The 20462-nt window shown below is 38.7% G+C and overlaps 1 protein-coding gene across 3 annotated transcripts in view; it reads right to left on the bottom strand.

The window, feature by feature from the left end:
• Nucleotides 1–20462, bottom strand: part of LOC309614518 (uncharacterized protein) — a 368580-nt gene that overhangs the window by 13438 nt on the left and 334680 nt on the right. Inside the window, exons 1-2 of one of the 3 annotated variants that reach the window (XR_014236227.1) lie at nt 19008–19257; nt 16831–16975 (exon numbers count right to left, since the gene is read on the bottom strand). The gene's annotated coding sequence lies outside the window, so the exon portion shown is untranslated. Of the gene's footprint in view, nt 1–16830; nt 16976–19007; nt 19351–20462 lie in introns of those variants that run through there. The other 2 variants (XR_014236224.1, XR_014236210.1) reach the window with 2 other exon arrangements.

Raw genomic sequence — 20462 nt, 5'->3', positions numbered from 1 at the left:
TGTGTGTGTGTGTATACATATATAGTTACCTTTACTAGAGATCTTTGTTTCTTCTTGTGGCTTCAAGTTACTATATAGGGTCCTTTTATTTCAACCTGTAGGACTTCCTTAAGCAGGACTCCTTTTAGGGCAGGTCTACTGGTAATGAACTCCATCAGCCTGTGTGTATCTGAGAATGACTTAATTTCTCCTTCATTTTTATAAGATAATTTTGCCAGGTGCTAGTATGGAATTCTTGACTGACAAGATTTTTTTAAATATGTTATCCCACCTCCTCTGGCTGCCATGATTTATGATGAAAATTCAGCTGCTAATATGCCTGAGGGTCCCTTGCACATAACACACTGCTACTTTCTCTCTAGATTCGAGATTCTCTCTTTGTCTCTTGACATTCTGATCATACGCTCTTCACTGTGGATCTCTCTGAGTTTAGCCTATTGAGTTCGTTGAGCTCCTTAGATGTGAGGATTCATGTATTTCCTCAAACTTATAAAGTTTTTGGCCATTTTTTCTTCAAATATTCTTTCTGCCTCTTTATGGCTCTCTTCTCCTTCTGTCTCTTTACTGACTCTCTTTTGTAATGTGTATGTTGATCTGCTTGATGGTATCCTACAGGTTTCTTAGAATATGTCAATCATTCTTCATTCTGTTTACTTTCTGATCCTCTGGATAATTTCAATTGTCGTGTCATCATTTTCACTGATTTTTTCTTCTCATTTGAATTCCCAGCTTTTCCAGTGCCATCTGTTGAAAATGCTATTCTTTCTGCATCATATTGTCTTTGCTCTTCTGCGAAAGATCATTTCTTCGTCAAAGATATTTTTGCAAGTTCTTTCTGAGGTCTCCATTCTCTGCCTTTAATTTATGTCTATCCTTTCACCAATAACAAGTTGGTTTTGATAGTCTTATAATAAGTTTGAACTCAGGAAATGTGAATTCATTAAACTTATTTTTCTTTTTCAGAATTGTATTGGCTATTGTAGGTCCTTTGCCTTCTGATATTATAAAATCTCAGAATCATTTTGTCGACACCTACGAAATACCTTGCTGGAATTTTACTGTGAATTTTTTTAATCTATAAATCTACTGGGCAAGATTTGACATCTTAAAAATACTGAATCTTCTAATGCATGAATATGAACATGTCTCCATTTATTTTGGACATTTCTCAGCCACTATGTCAAATATTTCTACTGCTCTGTTCTCATGTTCTTCTCATTCTGTGACTCCATAAACCTGAGTGTTCCATAGCCCCTGGATGTTCCTTTTAATTTTCCTTTCTTTTTTCTCTTTGCATATCAGTTTGGAGGAGTTTCTTTTAACACATCTTCAAGAACACTTATTCTTTCCTTGGCCCTGCTCAGTCTATAAATGAGCTCATTGAAGATATTCTTCATTTATGATACTGTGCTTTTAACTTTCTAACATTTCCATTTTTCTTAGCATTTCCATCTCTCTACTTATATTATCTAACTGTTCTTTTATGCTGTCTGCTTTTTCCATTAGAGTTCTTAAAATATTAATCATTGTTATTTAACTTGTCTATCTGGTAATCCCAACATCTGTATTATATTTGAATCTAGTTCTGATGGTTGCTTTGTTTCTTTAGACTGTTTTCTCTTGCTTTTTGGCTGTCTTACAATTTTTTATTATCAATATGAAATGTTATATAGGTAGTAGAATTAAAGTAAACAGATCTGTAGTGTAAGTATTTACATTAATTTGGCTAAGAGTTGGTCTGTGTCTACTGTTTTTTTAGATATAGGTACAGGAGTCTTCAAATTTCTCTACTATCTTTGTTTTTGTCTTTCTTCTGGACTGTAGGCTTCCATATTGTATGCTTCGGTAAGTTTGTGGGAGGGACTTTCTATAATGTCCCAGCTAAGCCTTAGTGTTTTATTTGGCCGATGTCTTGGGTCTCTGATCTTCTTGAGTGCTTCTCCAGTGGCGTGGTTTCTTTTTCCCTCCTCTGTATCCTACTCCCTTCCCTGCCTGATTGATTTTCAATGCATTTCTATGAACTATTAACTCCTGACTAAGGGTTACCCTCCCCCAGGTAATATAAGAAGGCTGGGGAGGGCAGGAGTAAGGTCCCTTTCCCAGTTTGGCATAAAGTTTCAGGGTTGGGCTCTGGCACTTTTTCCCCTAGAGTGTAGGTCTTTGGAGAATTCTCATTGTTTCCATAGTGATCACTTTCCCCTTTCTCTGCCAGAGCCAGGAAGACACCCTTCCATGCAGATCCTGAAGGGGTTCCTGGAGGTGGAGCCCAGGGAAGCAGACCCCTCATGTAGACTGTGGTCTCCAGGAGTTTCTCACTCTCACCCTAGTTCACACTCATCCTGAAGCACTGTTCATCAATATTACCATCTAGGTGTTACTATCAGTTTATACCTCCTGTGACTTCCGCTCCAGCTAAACAAATCTGTATCTCTTTGTATTCACTTGTCTCTCCACAGTCTGTGATGGTGGTTTGCCCTGTTACTTTAGGATACTGGGTCAATAATTTTCTAAGTCCTTTCTGAAACATCTAACAACATTCTCAGTAAAAAGAGATAATTTTGCAATGATATGAATACATTACTAGCTTCTGACTTTTCCTAAAAAAGGAAGTTTGTTTCTTTATGAAGTACATAAAATTCAGTCATTCAAAGAATATGTGTCCATCATTATCTGGAAGAAAATTTTGGTGGAAAAATTAAATAATTTAAATGTTTGGTCCTGTTAAAATGACAATTTGATTCTACATGATATTCTTTCTTTAAAAAGTGGGTATACCATTTTCCTCTTCAAATATTTTTGCCTTACTTTTATAAATAATTCATAACTTACACATACCTTCTCTTCCACTGAAAAAATATTAAAAATGTATCCTTTACATTTACCCACTCCCAAATTATGTGTATTTTCAGCTCACTGTCTCCTTAAATATGAGGTACAAACACAGTATTTTCCCTAATAATTTGCTTACTGCCTAGAAGACTGCCTCAGAAATTCTAGCCTACAAAGTTTTGATAAAAGCAGCTGAAGAAGTGTGAAATATTTAATTAACAGTTTTATTGAAGATAAATGAAAGATTAACATTTATGTTCACCCCTTTAAATTGAAGGGAGTTTTTATTCAGATGATGAAATTGTGCACCTGATGTATTCAGTCTGTTTTCACCCTGAAAGAGGAAGGATAAATAATATTATCTATTTCTCCATTTAAAAATGTCAGGGAGCATCATAGGCTAAGATGAGTTTAGGCTCAAGTAGTGTTAGTAATAATCTTAAATTTTACTTTGGAAGATGATTAATCCTTCTTTAACACTAAAATACTTAATAATGTGTTTGATTCATTCTGCTTCATTTTATTGCAGTGGCCTGAAAAATTAAACCTCAAAAGAAATACTTTTTAACATCTCAAACTAAGTCTACTAGTCCCCATAATATTAAGTTTCACAGTGTTTTAAAACACTGGCATACGTCACATAGTGCTAGGGCTATTTAAATCGCCCCAGAGCATAGAAAGGAAAGGTAACATTCCAACTTCTTTCTAAGAAACAGAAATATAACTATATCATAAACATTGCATATAATAGACAACTCTAAGCTTATCTCACTTCAAATATTAATACACAGATCACAAATAAAATAGAAACAAACAATTAAATTGCACATTAAAACAGTAATACATAGCAACCAAATGGGACTGATTCTAGGAGTGAAAGGTTCGTCGTAATTAAGATATACTATACATTCAAACATTTATGTTTATAAATCTTAATATAAAAAGAATGTGATAATCTATATACTTGCACAGAAAACATTAGGCAAAACACCACCCTAAAAAAATAACTAAACAGTATATAAAATAGGAATTTGTGTATCTTTTTTAATATGTAAAAGATATATTCTCAGCCTAAAATCCAGCATCATACTTATTTACTTATTTAATGTTCGGCTAAAGTCAGGAACTAGGCAAGAACGGTCATTTCAGTTAAAATGGCATAGTAGGGAGCTCCAAGGACCTGGCCCTCGACAGAAACATTGAGGGAAAAACAAGCCAAATCTGTCTGAATCAAATTTGTCAGAACTCTGGAAAATAATCAGATTTATAGAAACACAGTGAACACTTAATCAGAAAAAAGTTGACTTAAACATAGTAGGAAGGCTTCGTGGCCTTTTAACTTAGTTGTTTCACTTCCCCTGTCTGACTCAGTGGTGGTGAGGATGGTAGCCCATGTTCCCAGGGTGGCAGTCTGGTTATGGAGGGAGCAGAGTGGGCTTTGTTTTCAAGGAATTGTGTTGTCTGTTAAGCCTTTCTGATGGTTCCCTGATTGATGCAAAACATTTGCATCTGTTTAGCCTAATTTGAATTCTCTTAGGGAGTGAAAATCCCTAAGTGAACAGCATTGCTTGACAACATTGAAATTAACAAGCTGCTGATGCCTGGGATGAAAGATTACAGTTGGGACATAAATAGACATGCCAAAAAGCCTTGGAGGGAAAGCCAGGGAGAGAGTTAATTTAGGGCGTAAGGACTTCAAAATTCTCTGGCATATAACAGGGTATCTAGAAAGCCAGCCACATACTCAGGGAAAAAGTCATGCTCAGGAAGAAACGGAGAAGACCCTAGGCTTTCACCTCCAGCTGATCTTTAGACTCAGTATAAGCAGAGTGGAGGCTAAGTAAGACAGCTAAACAGTCTGGCTAAGCACCAAAGGAGTGCCAAGGCACAGAGCCAATCAGCAAACCCCAGGCACTAGAACCTTCTTCTTTTCTTTCTGTGTCTCTAGACATTTAAGGAATTCTGTGTCAAGCCAATAGCTTACCATAAGCTAAAGGAACAGAGACTTCAGAAACCACACATGACAAAGAATACAATCTTTAAAAAATAGGATAGTAAATGTATTAAACAACAAATGACTATGATGTGTAGTAAAGAATAACAACAAAACTGAAAGAGGTCAGCAATTTGATTTCCAGATTTATCACATGATAATATTCAAAATGTTTAGGCTTCAACATGAAATTATGAGACAGTCAAAGAAATGTAAAAGTACAGCCCACTCAGAAGAAATACAAGAATTGACAAAAATGATCGCTTCAGAGGACAAACTTGGACGTACTCAACAAAGACTTTAAATCAACTGCTTTATATATAATCAAAAGCTATCGGAACCATGCACAAAGAACCAAAGGAAACCAAGATAATGGTGTCTTGACAAATTGAGATTATGAATAGAGCTAGAATGCATAAAAAGGAAGCAAACACAAATTCTAGAGTCAAAAAGTACAATAAGTGAAATGAAAATTTCACTAGAGGAGTTCTAAAGTAGGAGAAAGAATGGTCAATCTTCAGAAAAAATTGAAATTACCCAGCCTGAGGAGCAGAAAGAAAACAGAATGAAGAAACGTGTAAATATTCTAAGAGACGTGTATGACACCATCGAGTATACCAACACACACAGAATGAGCATTCCAGAAGATGAGAGATATAAAGGAGCAAAGGTGTATTTGAAGAAATAACGGCCAAAAATTTCCCTATATATGAATCTACAAATGGGAAACATAGTCAAATAGTTGAAAGTCAAAAACAAAGAGGGAATCTTGAAAGCAGCAAGAAAAATGATGCATAACTTAAAAGTTCACCTCCGTAAAATTAACAGCCAGTTTCCCATCAGAAACTACAGAAGACAGAAGGCAGTGAGATGAAACATTTAAAATGCTGAGAGAGAAAAATGTTAACCAAGAACTTTATATCCAGCAAAATATTCTTTAAAAATGAGGGATAAATTAAGACATTTCTAGGTACACAAAAGATGAGAGAGTGTATTATGAGTAGACCTGCCCTAAGAGAAATGCTAAAAGGAGTCTGTCATAGTGGAATCAAAGCCATATGAAGAAATAAAGAATCCTGCTAAAGGTAACCACATTAGTGAATAAAGACTGTTATTACTGTGCTTTTGATCTGTAAGCCCTCTTTTTTCCCCTGTGTGATTTAAAAGACAAATGTATAAAAACAAATTTAAATCTATGTTAGTTGTACAACATGTGTAAAAAGTAATTTGTGATAACAACATAAAGGAGGAGGATGGAGCTGTCTAGGAGATGAGTTTTAGCATAAAATTGAAGCGAGGTGGATAATTTAACTGCTTTGTTATAAGTGAAGATGTTAACTGTCATCCCAAGGGTAACCAGTAAGAATATACCTTTAAGAATATACAGAAAACAAAGTGAAAATGGAACCAGGTGAAGAGATACATGGGGGAGAGGTTCCAAACAAGGGGCTTCCGTCCTCCTGGAGCTTGGGGCCCCATCCACGTGGCAGCAGAAGTGTTCTGGATCCCTGATGTAGAAGCTCTCCAACAAGGGTGAAAAAGCTCCCCTTTGAGGTTATTTTTTGTTTTTGTTTTCCAGTTTGATTGCCATATAATTGACATACAGCACTCTAGAAGCTGAGGTGTGCAGCATAATGATGGGACTTAAATGCATCAAGAAATGATGACCACAGTAAGTTTAGTGAACACCCATCATCGCATATAAATAAAAAGAAAAGAAAAAGAAAAAAATTTTTTCTTTGTGCTGAGAAATCTTAGGATTTACTCTCTTAACTTTCACATGTAACATACAGCAATGTTAATTATATTTATCATGTTGTACATGACATTCCTAGTACTTATTTACCCTATAACTGGAAGTTTCCTTTGGGGTTTTTAATGGAAGCTTCATTACATAGCCATGATGGACTAAATCATTGGCCAATGATGACTGATTCAACTTCAAGCCCCTCTCTCCTCCCTGGAGGTCTGGGGGTGGGACTGAAAGTTCCCACCCTCTAATCACGTGGCTGGTTCTCCTGACAAACCAGCCCCACCCTGGGGTAGGATCCAAAAATCACCTTCAAAAACATAAACCCCGTAATGATGGAAGGGGACTTGTTGTGAATAACAAAACACCCATTTCACCTTTATGGTTCTGAAGCATTTTCAGGAACTGAGGACAAGAGACCAAATATTATAACAAACGATGTGCCCATTGCTCTTATCAATCAGAAAATTCTGATCTGGGGAGCTGTGAGCCAGGAACTATGCAAGAAGACCAAATACATCTGAGAAATATATTTTGGACACCTGAATGACCAAATATATATATTTCACATAAATCGCAATATCTCAGAAGCCCGTTGTCAAAAGAGGATTCTTAGCGATGGGAACAGATGGGCCTCAAGTGCATGCTGAGGGAATGAGAATGAGAGAGTACACAGCAGTGGCTCTCACTATTTCTATGTCTCCTCAAAGTACATACCATGAAGTGTAATCTCATAGACACTTGGCAATACATCATTCACACAACAATTCCAGGGCTAGGAAGGGTGATTCATTGAGAGGAGAGCAGGTGAACCTAGAGCTTAGCAGTGGTGAGTTCTGTGTGGCTTGAGCCCGCTGCAGCCTCTCGCACACTCTCCAAGCCCACCCCCACCTCAGTCACCTCTGAAGAAAGCTGTGTGCTGTCACCACCTGTATGCCATACAACTGCCCACATAAGAGAAATGATGTTTAACTTATTTAAAATTTAAAATTGGGGACTTCCCTGGTGGTCCAGTGGTTAAAACTCCACACTCCCAATGCAGCGGGGTGGGGGTTCAATCCCTGGTCAGGGAACTAGGATCCCACATGGGAACTAGGATTCCACATGTCATATGGCCAAAAAAAATTAAAAAAATTAAAATCGATTGCTCTGAAATATTTGTAGAAAAATGGGAAACCATATACAGGAAGATAAAAGAACTAACCAATAGATGTGCCCATTCACTTTTTGAATAAACACTAGAAACTGATGCTTAGAAAAATAAATAAAATTATCTTTAGAGTTGAAAAGAAGCTTTGCATACTTTCAAGATTTAAAAAAATATGACAAAATGTAGTTTGGGGGTAATTCTTACTATTTGTTATTAAAATAAAATATAACAGCCTGAAAGTGATAATAACCACACAAGCCTTTGGTCCACACACTGACTCAGCACGTTTCCTTCTTTTTCAGCACCTCTCTGGCTTTCTTTTCATTTGAGATGAATGCTCGTGTATCTAAATGAACAGAAGATTAAAGGAATGAACAGAACAGGGAACTACTGTTTCTCTGTTACTTCCCTGTACTTTAGGGAAAAGTTATATCCCAGTAATGCTCTCAAGTTATTATCTGTTTACCCTTTCCTTTAAAACATACATATTTGAGAAAATGAAATGTCAAGGACTCCCATGGTAATACTTTCTTTGCAACCCTCATGCTGAAAGAAGTTTCTTGGTAATGTCTCAGCTAAATTGCTTCTATTACAGTTGAAGCCAATTTTCTTCAGCTCTATCCTTAGTGAAAATAGAGGGCAGTTCCCCCCAAATACAGTGCTCTTGAATACAACTTAATTTACCTTCAGTCTCTCCTATCCCACATAAACTGTTTCATTAACCCTTTTCCAAAGAGGCTGCTTAAGTCTCCTCGTCACCTTATGAATCTGGGAATGAAGTTTCCCCAACTGCAAGTAATAGATGTCACAAATCCTAATTAGAAAAAGCACAACCTCAAATTATTTTTATTCTATGTTGCTGCTCTACATATATCTGTATGTAACTCTGCTGCATCCAAACGTATTATCGCACCTGCATTTTAAAAATGAGCACTCCATTACTTTCTCACTTTTAGTTTATTTGAGCACTGAAATCTCTGTGCACTTTCCCCAAAAAACAGTACCGAAATCGACTAACTGTGTAACTCTCATTTCAAAGTGTAGAGAAAAGAGAGAAGAGGCTTTACCTCAGTGGAAACAGCTGTGGGCAGAAAAGCAGAAGAAGAGACCTTTAGAAAAAAAGACTAACAATGAATCTAAAATATTTGTAAAATCAACAACTAAACATACACCAATAAAACAATGATGTTCTTCATATGGGCTACAATAATAATGCCAAGAAAGAAAAGCACGAGCCAAAGATAAAATAGTGAGTTTTCCCCACCTCTCCTCTGGAGTTCTGCAGGTCTCTTCAGGAGCAACCTCCCCTCTGAGTGGTGGAAAACTCCACTGTCTGGGGAGAGGTGGTGGACATGTCCAACAGGGGAGCCGTTAGCCGCCTGGAGCTATTGGACAGTTAAAAGGAAGCTTGTCTGAATTGAGGTGTGCTGTGATGCAAATTATACACTGGAATTTGAATGTTTTAGAATGAGACCAAGGTTGTAAAGTACCATTAATAATGCTTTGTGTCGATTATATGTTAAAATGATAAAATTTGTATATTTAGATCGAATAAAATATATTAAAATTAATCTCACTTTTAAAACTTAGGTGGCAAGTAGGAGGTTTAAGAGTACATATACATGTTGCATTTATGGCTGATGTGCCATCATTACAGAGTGACCTTCTTGTATCCATTTTAATATTCAGTTCCCTTAAGTCTGATTTTCCTTGTGGTTATTTAAATTAGATTTCTTTTTGACAGCATGGAGTTGAGTCTTTATTCTATCCAATCCAACAACCTCTGCCTTCTAAGTTTCCCACTTAGATCTATAATTATTGTGAATATTGATATTAAGCTTAAATCTACCATCTCAATATTCTTTTCCTATTTGTCATATATGTACTTTGTTCCTTTTTTGCTCTACCTCTCTCATCTCTTGGATTAACTAAGATTTCTTTTTTACTGTTTCTAGTTTATCTCTATTATTATCTTTTCACTTCCTCTCTTTCTCTCTTTTACTGGTTGCTTTACATTTTTAACTTGATATAAGCTATTTTATTTAATATTATATTTCACTTATTATATAAGAAACTTACAGCAATATACTTCAATTCCTCCATCCCATTCTTTGTCCTATTGTTTTTACATATTTTACTTCTACATATTCTATAAGCCCGAAGCTACACTGAGTGTTCTTTTAACTTAAAAATTTAATAATTTTTGAAAGAGATTAATAAATGAGTAAAGTCTTTAAACTTGCTTACACTTTTACCAATTTCATTCCTTTGTGGAGATTTTAATTTCCCTTGTGTATAATTTTTCTTCTGCCTGAAAGACTTCCTCAATATTCCTTTTAGTGTACGTCTCCTGACAATGAAATCGCTCAGCCTTTGTATGTCTAAAAAAGTCTTTATTTTTCCTTTAACTTTGAAAGACATCTTTGGTGGATAAAGAATTTTAGTTTATGTATATTTTTTCTTTCAGTTCATTCAAAATATATCTTCATTTTGTTCTGACCTACACTTTTTCTTAACAGAAATCGGCTACTATCCTTCTTCGATATTTAATGAGTGTCTTTTCCTCTGGTTTCCTTTATGATTGCCTCTCATAAGTTTTCAGAAATTTCACCATGCTTTTGTACAGTTTTGTTTATGTTTATTCTACTTTTGTTCATTGGGTTTCTTGGATATATGTCCTCTCCCTTTCTGGAATCCCACTATGCCCACGTGTGACTGTTTAATACTGTCTCACAGATCAGTAACTCTCTGTTCAATTTTTAAATTCTTTTTTTGGGGAGGGAAAATTGTTGGATAATTTCTATTGCTATGAATTCAAGTATGCTGCTCTTTAGTTTTGCATCAACTAATCGTCTGTTAATTTTACCTGAGAGGAATTTTTTTTAAATTTCAGATACTATATTTTTCATCTTTAGAAGTTGGTCTTTATATCTTCTGTTTTCACCTTATAATAGTTATGGTTTCTTCAAAATTTTAAGCATATATAGCGTGTTTATAATTCACCTTTTGATGTCTTTAGTAGTTCCATCTTTATTATTTCTGTAAATGTTTTTATTGATTGCTTTTTCTTCTGCTCATGTGTCTTATTTGCATGCTTTTTTGAATGGCTGAACATTTTTGATTGTATGCCCTACATTAAATTTTTTGTTGGTGGTGGCTCTATTTTGTTGTCTTTCTTTCAATAAACTTTCACTTTGGGCAAATAGTTAAGCTTTTTTGAATTAGTTGCATCTCTTTGAGGTTTGTTTTCAAGATTTGGTAATGTTCATCCAGGTAATGTAACCTTAGAAGTTTTATCCACTCTGCCTTGTGTGCACGCAAACTCTTCCCAGCCCTGTTAGGACACTAGACGTTGTCTGTCCACCCATTGAGGGTGGTTCTTTCCCTAGCCTCAAACACTTTTATGCAAACACACATCAGTTCTCAGCTAAAGAACCACGGGGAGCCCTCTGCAGATCTCTGGGGTTCTGTCCCCCTGTGAAGCTCCATCCTCTGTTCGAGGTGGCCTGTCCTCCCTGAAATCAGAGCTGTGCCTCTCAACTCAGTGAGGTCAGCGGACTCCCTGGAGGCTCCTTCTCCCTGCGCTGCAGACAGAACATTGTTTCTGGCACGAACTGGGAGCTACAGTTGAACTGACCTTGTTTCTTCCCCTTCTCTGGGGATATAGTGTGCGCTGTATTTTGTCTCATGCCTGACCACCAGTATTTCATATATTCTGTCGTTGCTGATTGTTTAATGCATTATTGCATATTGTTCAGAACTGGAAGTCCCTTAGTCTCTTTCTTAAAAAAGTTTTACAGTTGCCCTTCTCTTCATTTTATCTTCCCTTTTAGCCATTTTCCATTAGGTTTATTTGCTTTTGTGTTCCTTTTAATTTTTTTCTTCATCTTGAAATGTTTTTCACTTCCAGTTCTGGCATATTTTATTTTATTCCTGAGTTTTTCTAATTTTACTGTGCTTTATTTCTTCTATCATTTTCTAAGCGTGTTCTATCACATTTGGAAGCAGTAGGTGACATTTAATCTGTTTTATGGGGATGTCTTCCTGGCATTCTGTCACTGTCAGTGGGGTGCTCTGCTGCTCCCCTGTCATTGTTAATGACTCTGGGTGGAATCAGAAGTTGACACTTTTCTGCGCCTCACAGTTTATATTAAATTAGTTTTCCTGAAGTCAACGTGAGGCCATATTTAGCAGAGCTTTTTAACTTCTTAGAGCCCTCTCTGCTGTTGTTTCTTGTTTGTAGGTTTTCAAGCTTCCCTAGACCTGTTTCTTCCATTAGTTTTAGCTGAGATTTTGCTTTCCTTTGTTTTAATATCCTGGTCCTACTCAACTTTGTTTCCACCTTGAGTCCTTTCCCCTGAGTGTGGGACTTAAAGCTGACCAGCCCTGACTGGTCAGTTTCCAGAGACCACAGAAGTTCAAGAGTTCAGGCCCTTCAATCCGTGCTGCATTGGACCAGTGATCTCAACTTTAAGACGGAGCAAAAGTCATCCCAGTTTCAGCTGCTATACTTGCCCCACTTTATTTGATTACTGGTGGGCTATTTTGTTCTAAGTTTATCATCCACCTTATTTACTCCTTGTGATTATTTCTACACAGATGCCGATTGCATGCAGGTGTTAAGGATATTCTCCATCCACTTGTACTTTGAGGTTTGTGAGGATATTTTGTTTTTATTTTACTGAATTAGAGATTCAGGGAAATTAAACAAAAACATACCACCACTGCTGCTGTCCTCAAATGCTAACACCCTTCATGCTCATTATCTCTCCTGTTTGCCTTTGCTCTATTTTTAAAATCAGAAGATTAGTTTGGACCATGGATAACCTTCATCCTAAATCAGTTTCTAAACTGTTGCTTCAATCTCCATGTGCCTCTACTTCTTCTGTAGTTGCAAATGTGCTTTATATTATTTTGTTGTTGTTATTCAAATGTATTTATACCCAATTTTTTAAAAATAAATTTATTTATTTATTTATGGTTACATTGGGTCTTTGTTGCTGTGCACAGGCTTTCTCTAGTTGCGGCGAGTGGGGGCTACTTTTCTTTGCGGTGCACGGGCTTCTCATTGCGGTGTCTTCTTTTGTTGCAGAGCCTGGCCTCTAGGCACACGGGCTTCAGTAGCTGTGGCATGTGAGCTCAGTAGTTGTGGCTCATGCACTCTAGAGCGCAGGCTCAGTAGTTGTGGCGCGCAGGCTTAGTTGCTCCGTGGCATGTGGGATTTTCCCACACCAGGGCTCGAACCCATGTCCCCTGCATTGGCAGGCGGATTTTTAACCACTACGCCACCAGGGAAGCCCTATACCCAATATTTTTACTTTCATAAGAGCTTCACTAAGGCTTCCCCAGCCAGTGTGGTTCTAAGATGTGAAGTCTGTGAATAGAGCATCCGTCATCTAAGTGGAAGTCGTCACCAAAATCTAGAGAGTATGTGAAGCAGCAAGTTAGTGTAAAAAAGCTCATGAAGGAAAACAATGAGTTTAGCAAAATACAGAAGGTAATCTAAAAAAATCCCAAAAATACCATTGTTCTGTGTGGTGGAAAAGGAAGCATTAGGATTCAGATTTCTCTAGGGAACCCTTTTAGGCTGCCAAGTTCGAGGTGATTTGAAGTCTTTTTTAAATCGGCTTATGTTGCTTAGACACCCTCAGGGTGATGGTTACCCCATAAACATCCCACGGACATTGTGCAGTTAAATAAGCAGTTTTTTTTTTTAATATTCTCAAGGTTATTTTTTAAAACTATATCTGTGTAAAGTTTAAAAGTGATCAAGTGTACATATTAAAGCTTACACATTCTTGGGGCTTTTGTAGAACCCTTAGCTATCTTTGTCACAAAATCTGCAACACTCTGTTAAAATCATCTGTGTTTATGTCTGTCTCCCTCCTACTGGCAGGGACCATGTCTTTTCCACGATTTTGTATCTAGTACCCAGAAAAAAAAGATATAATATAAAAATCCTCACATAAAAATCCCAGACCAATGCACCAGACCAGTCCGTAAATTTAATTAATTCGTCTGACAGTATGAAAATGGAAGAGCTCACTAAAAAAACTGGGAGCTATAATCCAGTTGGTGGTTAGACTGTGATTACCTGCTTGAAGCCTTACTTTGCTTGAGGGAAACTTTTCATCGATTTCTACAAGAGCATGATAGGATCAATGAACCTGGGACGGCTGCAGAATTTCCCAAATGGTTAGTAGGTGTCAGGTAGATGTGACAGGAAGAAAAAACTCACAAACTTGTGCTAATTATATATCATTTGTCCGGACTACTCACAACTTTGGTCAACTTTACAAACCATGGCTAATATTAGTCACAGCAGTTAAAGATATTAAATGATATCTTTAATCCTCTTTGTCCTTTTGTATTTTCCTCTTCTTATATTGAATATTTTAAAATCATTAAGTCCATTTTCTAAAAGAAATTCAATGTCTGCAAGATACCTGAAGCTAACCTATTTAATTAATTTATATTATCAATGACTGACTTCCTTTTAAAGTATTAAATGACCTCTTGGATTCCCACATAAACATTTCTGAGAAATGAAAAAAAAAATTCTCTTATGAGACTAAGAATGAAAACCAAGATTTCCTAAACAAGTATTAGAATACAGGGCAAAGTTTATGCAAATTGAAAGGCATATGGGAATAAAATGGGAAATATAATTGCTATTTTGCTATGTCAAAAAATACACAAATGACTGAAAGTTTTATGAGAAGACATTACATCCCTTAAACCCTCTTTTCTCTGGTCAAAGATCCAGGGTTTATTTCTAGCAGAGAGCTAGGCATCTCTGTCCCTACAGATGGCATACGGTCCTACATCTCCTCGATCTACACCCTCCCAGCACCATTTTAATTCTACACACCCCCTGAAAATAACAAACAGAGACTGGAAGAAAAACATTGTGTTCTAAACTTTCTCAATTCCATTGGACCCAAAAAAGCTATGCTGCTTTTTTTTTTTTTTTTTTTTTTGGATTACTTATTGTGTACTGAAAGCAGTAAGAGGTTCCACGACACCAAATAAACCAGTTCTGAGGTTTTCCCCAAGATAAAGTTTAACAGCTCCAGCTTCTTCATTGTTTATCAAAATACAAAAGTAAAAAGTAGAGGTTATCATTTTTCGATGGCAAATCTGACCCTTGCAGGCTGAGGGAGTAAAAGCACACGTAGACAGGGGCTCCAAGGGGCTGGGGCTCAAGGATGACCCCCAGCGCTACTGCTGGTGAGACCCCAGAGAGCCTGGAGCAGGCAAGCAAGGAGACTGCAGGGCTCCCGCTCAAACCAGAGTGTTCCAACCAAAGTGCCCATGCGGACCCAAGAAAGGCTGGGGTTCCTGCAAGGGGTCTGCGCGCGGTGGCTGCAGCCCCCAGCCCGTCTCCTGGGCGGCCACGTAAGCACAGGTACAAGCACAAACGCTATGGGGTGTGGGATGACCCAAGACAGAGCAGATCACAGGGACCCTATTGTGACCATGCAGAATGGATCATGGCTGGTTCTGCCCCGTTTCACGTTCCCAACGGGAAACAGACCACTGGTGGAGTGGACTCAGGCCATCACTGCAGAACCTACACTAGGCACATTCCTCCCTTCTGTGTGTTCAAGTATTCTCCTTATCTTGTATTTGTAACTATTTTTAAAACTGCACTGAGTTTGGGTTAAAAACCAACCACCAAAATGGATCTCAACACAGATGTAAAGCCCAGAAGAGGAACATCGGGCTTGCCTGACACAGCGACTCCTGGATGACCCGTGTGCCTGAAATCCCTTCTCGGTACTAAACAGTGGGTTGATTTTCTTTCTACAATAAAAAAAGCTGAGTAATATTTCATAGGAGTACCAGAAACTGCCTCATTGGAAACAAAAACTAGTTACATTAAATAAAATCCCAGTGGCAGGCTGCGTCTGCACATTTACATCATGGTGAAGCACACTGTGACCGACCGTGGAGACAGCTTCTGGCGCTCACACCCCAGGGGCACGTTTGCCACGTGAGAGTAAAGCGAGGGTAGAAGCAGGGAGTGAGGGGGAGGGGAGGTTTTATTTCCATTCTTTGGACGGATTCCGGATGAATGGCTTCATAGCTCATCTTCCAGCTGTAGAAGGTTTAATTACCACCAAATACTACGGCAGTCACGTGCTTGTTCTTGTTTGGAAAATTGGGTGCTTGTGGTTTCTCTATTGGAAATAAGAATAAGGTCTAAAGTTCCTGATAAGGTTGCCAATTGAAGATGAAAAGATGAGTCAGAATGCCCAGTATTTTTCTCAAATCTAAGAGGTTTACAGCAAGAGTCAGCAAACATTGTCTGTAATGAGCAGTTAGTAAACGTTACAGGCTTTGCGGGCTGTACAACTCATAACTCTGAGTTGTAACTTTGTTACAACTCATAACTCTGTTGCTGTATGACACTGACAATATGAAAATGAATGAGCCTGGTCGTGTTCTAATAAAACTTTATTTGTGGTCCCTGAAATTTGGATTTCATATAACTTTCACGTGTCATGAAATATATTCTTTTGATTTTTTTCAATGAATTTTAAATGTAGAAAACCTTCTCAGCTGGTGAGCTGTAGCAAAATAAAAACATATCCAGTGCCATTATAAATATACATTTACAAAGTCTTACTACATGAATATTTTTACATCACAACTTAAGAATGCAATCTTAAATTAGTCTTAATTTTAGTTTTAGTTTATGAAAATATATTCAGAAAAAATCCTGGAAACATATGTGAAAACATTAGCATTTTAATCTCTAAGAGTAGGAATTTTGCATTCTTTCCACTTAGTCTTGTATACATTTTAAGTATTTTTCCAAACTATCTGATCTGAATTATAATTTTAATTCCAAAACAAAGTAGTCTCAGTCACTCCAATGTGAAAGATTGAAAGGATTCATAATTGCTATTGTATAATACCATGTGCTCCCACACATGCTTTGTTTTCGTATAGTAAACACATATTCACCTTCTAATGATAAAAATGTTAACATTTACTAGCACTAATAGTGGTTTGTTTTACTACCTTCTAACATTTTGTTTTCTTAGGGCTCTATTGCTTTTAATTAGCAAATGGGCAGGCCTGGGGGTAGCGGGCACTCACCGTGGGAGCAGAGCTGGACCAGGAGACAGGGCACCCCATCAGGTAGCATCTAATCGTCCATCAGGCCAGCTAAAGGAACTGAGGCAGAGGTCAGAACTGCTTATGTGAGGACCGGCTCTGCTGTCATCACCAGGGGTCAGGTTCTCTAGTAGACAGATAAACAAAACCACAAACAAAGTATCAGTTAGCCAGAGTCGACCAACTCTCATTTAAAACTTCCCACCCAGGTGACGAGTCTCACCTCAAGACCAGTGGCTCCCCCGACCCTCCCCAGGGCGCCCCTGCCTGATGTGGCAGGTGGAGGTGGCTTGGATGGAGCCCTTGGACAAATGCAGGGGAACCTCTTTGGTGTAACGTATATGAGAAAATAAATGTGATTTGTAAGGAGAGATACTTGGGGGCTTTTGAACTGTCGAAAATGTACGTTCAAATGCAGAGTCTCCGGAAGCGTTTATGTTGATAACATCTTTGTGTTGGCTGTCGGGGCCGTTGCTTCCAGGGTGCTCCTTATGTGGGTCTAGTTCATCTGTCGTCTGGCTCTCCGGAGCATCGCTCTAGCTCTGCCACCAGCATCGTACCGGGACCCAGTCTGGAAATGCGCAGGGTCCGAAGCCTCGCGGATGCAGACTCCCGGCGCCCGCGAGCCTCTGGGCCTCAGCACCTCACGTGGTCGGCAGCCTCTCCTCCGCGTCTTCCTCGGCAGCGTTTCACGTCAGCGTCCCTCTGGCGGGCTTGCGTTCCGCGCTGCAGCTGCAAGAGGTCCTGTCTCGCTTTGTCCGAGGCCCCTTCCCGCTCTTGTCTCGGTTTCTGAGGGTTTCCTGTGCCTCCCGCTGCGTCGTACAACAAAGGCACTGACGCTGGCGGCGGAGTGGCTGGAGTCTCTCAGCTCAGCTCCTGGTTGTTTTTTTTTAATCTTTCTGAATCGCTCCCTTTCTCTCCTCAAAGCTTCTCTGCCTCTTCTGCAGACGCGTGGGCTTTCTTGTTTTCAGATCCCGACTTCTCTGTGATCACACCCTACAGAAAATACTGACTTAACAGATGTCCAGACGTCGGATTGTTACAGTAGGCAGGGATTTTGTGTAACCAAATACATTCCCAGCAAGAGGTCAGCTTTTCTAGAAGATAAGCTTTGAGGGCAAAAGGGCTCGACTTCTTGCTTTGTTCTAATGGTATCCACCTCCTCCGGAATGAGTGAGAATCCCTGGGCCGTGTGGTCTGAGCCCTCAAAGCAACAGCCTCTAGGCGGCCTGGCAAAGCACCTGTCTGCACGTGCATCTTTTCTGCATCATAATGTTGTAGCTTCAGGCCCGTGAAACTTGGATGAATCCTACCATCTCTTCTGCATTACGTGGGGACTGTCCTGAGTGTTTCAGGAGGCAGTGGCCTGGGTACAAGCAGACGCCACGATCGCAGTGAGGATGGTCACAGGCAAAGAGCGCTGGTGATGGAGGAGCCCGGGCCCCTGGGGGCTCAGGTGTGGCCCGTGGAGCCTGCCGCCTGCGCTGAGACAGGACTCGGGGCCACGTAAAGGCCACTCGGGGTCCCCTGTGCTTGTGCTCTCTGCTGCCTTTCCCTCCGTCAGGACTCATCTCTTCAAATCCGTGACCACCTCTGGACATCCCCTCAGTAAATGTAACCAAGTGCCTCGGACAAGATGCCGGCTCCTTCTGCCATGACCTCAAACTGGTTTTCAGAATTTCTCTGCAGAAACCATTCGTCATGACTCATTTCTCCCTGAATTTTGCCACCAGAGGACAAATAGTAGCAATTGAGAGTTTTCTTTTCAATGTGTTTGCTGCACTAAAATTCTAGCTTTCTGTCTGTGCCTGGGGAGCAGCTGTCTTCTCTTCATATTCAGAGATAAAATGAGGTCATGTAATTTACAGTGACATGATCCCAGGTGGCACAAGTTCAGAGCCGAGAACAGTCTCTCCTCCAGAGGACACGTGACCTATGCCTCTCCTTTGCAGGACCTTCAAGGGCCATCTTCGAAAACTGCGAAGTAAGCTTCATGTAGGTCAACTGTGGAGCCTGTAACCTTTAGCAAGAGATTGCTTGGCCAAATTTGTGTGAAGCCAGAGAAACTTATTTTTTGTGAGGCAGGAGAAGTTGGGGTGATGGGAGAGAAGAGATGACAAAGTGAGCAAATTATAATCACACTTTTATTCATAACTTACCGCCCAGTAAAAGAAGTGTACTTGTAGGAAACTGGACCACGGGAACCCGTAGTAGGACAGGAATGTGTGCGTTTATGGAAGCAGGTGAGTGTCGACTCCAGTTACCTGGGCGCGATGATTCCACGTAGCCCCACCGCCCATCCTGCAGCAGACGGGACCCGAGAGAGCCCCAGCTTACAGACACGTGCACGACGCACAGTGAAGTGAAGAACGTGATTTGTGCTTTTATGAAGTGCCGTCCAGGAGCATTCTGTGTACAGACACGTGCACGACGCACAGTGAAGTGAAGAACGTGATTTGTGCTTTTATAAAGTGCCGTCCAGGAGCATTCTGTGTTACTGCACTGAAAGAAACCAGATGTGCCCAGAGATAACATATTGCCTTGCATTCCATTTAGAGAAAAGCCAGCCTAGAAGACTGCCCCCCGTGTTTAAAAGCTAACAAAAGAGGCTGTTAACCTTAACCTTGGAATAACCTTGATTCTGGGCCCAAATTCAAAATGTTCACAAAAGATCCTACTTAGCCATTAATTATTAAATTAAAAAAAAAAAAGCCTTCAAGAGAATAATGGTTTTTATCGAATGTATTAGTTTACATACATTTAAATACATTGGGGGGAAGGGTACATTTACTTTTGATCATAAAAACACGTCAAAGGCAAAGATGTCAGACAGTGTGCGTATATACAAATTTACAAATGCTGAACCAGAAGTTAGCACATCTTTGAAAAGATATTTCTTGTCCACAGTAGAATGAAAAATAAAATAAAATTTAATTTAATTTTAAAAGGTCAGAGCAAATTTGTAACAAATTTAAGTATCTCTAAAATGTGACTTTCATTCTGAGATTATGTCATTGCCACATTTTTCACAGTGCCTACCTGTAGAAAGTTGTTTGTGTAAACTATCATTACACAGTGATAAAGAGAGCGGGATTGCCTGTGAACCGACAAGGGGTGATTTCTAGCACATATGTGACAAGTCACTAAATTCAAATGTGAGCTATAACTTAGATAACAGCATTTTGTCAATGTTAAATGTTCTTATTTTATTAACTGTGCAGTGGTTATATAAGGTGAATATTCAGGACTTTGGAATTACATGTTAATGTAAAATGTGTGTGACTGTCAAATTTGAATTCCATTTTTCTTTATCTTAAAATTGAAAAAAATTAAAATATATTAAAAATTAGCATAAACTTATAATCTAATGATACTTGAAAACTAATAATTCCAATATGAGGAATTTATGCTAGGGAGAGGACTTTAATTTGAAAAAGAATTCATAAAGCCGAAGCATAATTGTGAAAAACTAGAATCTTTTTCCATGTCTGAACATTGGGAAAGGTTAAATAAATTTAACTTTATCCAGGTATTAGTTATTTATTAGGAGTCTGTGAAACATGATAAAGACGTTTGACTCAGTTTATGGAAAAAGCAAGATACAGCTTGCTTTA

This window comes from Balaenoptera borealis (genome assembly GCF_965194805.1).
Source record: "Balaenoptera borealis genome assembly, chromosome: 17".
NCBI classification, from domain to species: Eukaryota; Metazoa; Chordata; class Mammalia; order Artiodactyla; family Balaenopteridae; genus Balaenoptera; species Balaenoptera borealis.
The sequence above is the reverse complement of the archived record's forward strand: the minus strand, read 5'-3'. Positions and strand labels throughout refer to the sequence as shown.